Raw genomic sequence first — 2,858 nt, forward strand, 5'->3', positions numbered from 1 at the left:
TTCCGCGGGTCCCTCCCCGACGTGCGTCCCTCCCCGACGTGCGTCTCAGGTGCGCGCCCCTCCCCACGCCCCTCCCGCGTCCCTCCCCGCGCTCCTCCCCGCGCCCCTCCCGCGCCCCTCCCCGCGCCCCTCCCCGCGCCCCTCCCCGCGCCCCTCCCCGCGCCCCTCCCCGCGCCCCTCCCCGCGCCCCTCCCCGCGCTGCTTCAGCCCCGCCTGTGCCGCGAACCACGGGCCAGCGTTTCCCGCCCTCCAGCTCAGCTCGCTGCTATATTTCATCCCTGCTCTTACCGTCAGGCTGTAAAACTCTATTTTAATACCTTCCCCGAGCTCTTGACCCCGGTCTTACTCTCTTCTTTTTCTTCTCCGTCAAAGGAAGTCCTTTTTCTCAGTCCCTGTCTCTCTGTATCCTCACCCTCTTACCCAGATTTTGCTTTCTTGGCTTTCCCTCCTCCTTCTCGAGGTCGGGACAACTCCGCGCTCCGACGACGCTGGCCCCCCGAGGAGGGGGGAGCGCTGGTCCCCACGCACCTGCGCGGGCTCTGGGCCTCCCTTGCCCTCGGCCGTCTGTGCCCCCAGCGCTGAGCCTGCGCGTTCGCCAGAGACCCGCCCCACGTCTGCTGAGAATCCGCCTGGCTGATCACCTCTAATTAGTCTCCGGTCCAGAGGAGCCTGCCTTTGGAGCCTGCGGACTAAGTCCCTCCTGCCTGGCCTTCCAAGACCCCCAGTCCGCTGGGCGGCCCCCTTCTTGGGTCCCTGCCACCCCCTGTCCCAGACCTTGCCCTCCCGTTTTATCCTACGCGCTGCTGACAAGTGTGCCTCCCGGAAATGCACTTTTCATTCTTTTCCTTCCTTCATCCTAAACCCAGCAACCCAGCGTCGTCTGCATTTCCTTCCCTGACAACTGACCGCCTCTGCTGGCCCCCGACACCCGCGGACCCAGACGCGCTTAGCCCTTGTAATGTAGACAGGCTTCCCAGGTCTGGGGAGGTGGATCTTCTCGCTGTCCAAAGCACCCCTCACCCTTTGCCCTTTGCCCGCTGTTGGTAGACCCCTGGCGACCGTCTGACCCCCCCTCTGCCCGACAGGACCCAGCTGCATTAGGCCTGGAGCTCCGCCGTCTCCAAACACTTTTACTTGTTTATTGTAAAAGAATTTTGGAAAACTCTGCATCCTTCCATAGATTTTTAAGATGACACCTGAAAATTTTCTTCCTAAGTGTAAAGAGATGTAGAGGCTATAATTACTAAAATTTGACATTTTGAGTAGGCAGCTTCTGAGATGTCCCCCACCCCATCCCACCTCCTGGTATTTGCCTTCTTCTGTATCTCCCTCCCTTGAGTGTGCGCTGGGCCTAGTGACCTGTTTCCAGCAATAGAATGTGAGTAGGATGAGACAAAAGACAATGGGATGTCACTGACGAGATTAGGCTACGAGAGACCCGGACTTGGGGTTGCTCAACCCTTTCCCGGTTGCTGTGCGCTGCCCATGGAAAGGCCCAGGTGGCCAAGAGCTGAGATCAACAGCCAGGAAGAAGCCAGCCCGTCATTTCACAATGACGATGATCAGGAGTCAGTGATCAAAATAATGCAACTATAACGCAAGTTTTGTTAAGTCCTCATTAAACATAATAACAAACTGTTATTTGAGCGTCACTTCTTAATGAGATGCATGGCTTTTCCTCCAACTGAGTTCATGTATCTGTGGACAAAACCTGCTTATTCACAGAATGGGACATTCAGCATTTTAAATATTTCAGCTGTAAGTGCAAAAAACCTTGTTTACATATTATGTCACTAGCTCTGTCATAACCATGTTACTCAATTCTTTGAACGCCTTCTGAGTTATGTGCCTAAAATCACATAGCCATCTGTCACCAAATATTTTTAATGATTTGGCAGCTGGAAACTTGATGGAGTGAGTCCTTTTCAGTTTTGGTAAAGCAATATTTGGAACCCTCCTGACTGGAAAATGTGTCATCGGAATCTTACTAGACTCGGGTGTTTGGAATTGTTCCTTTGCTTAGGAGGTTTTTATGCCCCGGGGCTGGTGAGAGGCCTCCCTCTCTTTTGAAAGTGAGAGAAGGGCAGGTAGGAAGAAGAGGTGGGAAAGGAGGAGGATCTCCCCGCACCTGACCCTCGACCTCTGGCACCTTCCCAGATGGGTAAGTTCTTGGAAGACAACACAGGGGCGCTGGGCTCTGGAGACCCGCTCCCTTCAAGCTGGGGTCAGCAAGCTCTTTCTGCAAAGGGTCCGAGAGTAGATGTTTTAGGCTTTGCAGACATATATTTGACTCTGCCCTACACCCCCAAAGCTGCCGGAGACAGTAGGTAAACGCAGGATTGTGGCTATGTTCCAAGAAAATGTTACTTATGGAGACTGATGTTTGAATTTCATGTACTTTTCATGCGTCCCAAGGTATTATTCCTCTTTTTTTGGATATTTTCCCCTAACCACTTAGAAGTGTAAAAACCATCTCAGCTCCTCTGGTGGCCAGATTTGGAACAAGGCCCTAGTTTGCCGGCCCTGCTCCCAGGCTCCGAGGGGCCTATGCAGCTGCGCCCCTTGGAAAGGGGGTGTGCCTTTGAAATCCCTCGGGGACATGTTAGGATCACAGGGTGCTGCCCCACCCTCTCCACACTGATTCAGTTGGTCTGGGTGGAGGGGGGGGGGGTCTGCTCATAAGTGTTTTTTCGTTTCCCAGGTGATTCTAAGGTGTAGCCTGTCCTAATTGCGGCGGACTCTACACAGTTCTCAGGGTACGGTGCTGCTTTGTGCCACAGTTACTGTATTTCAGCCAGTGGAAAGCATCACCATTGTAAGCTAAAGTTCCCTTTTAAAATTGAGATATAGTTGATTTA

This window comes from Physeter macrocephalus, chromosome 6 (assembly GCF_002837175.3).
Source record: "Physeter macrocephalus isolate SW-GA chromosome 6, ASM283717v5, whole genome shotgun sequence".
In the NCBI taxonomy this organism is placed as follows: domain Eukaryota; kingdom Metazoa; phylum Chordata; class Mammalia; order Artiodactyla; family Physeteridae; genus Physeter; species Physeter macrocephalus.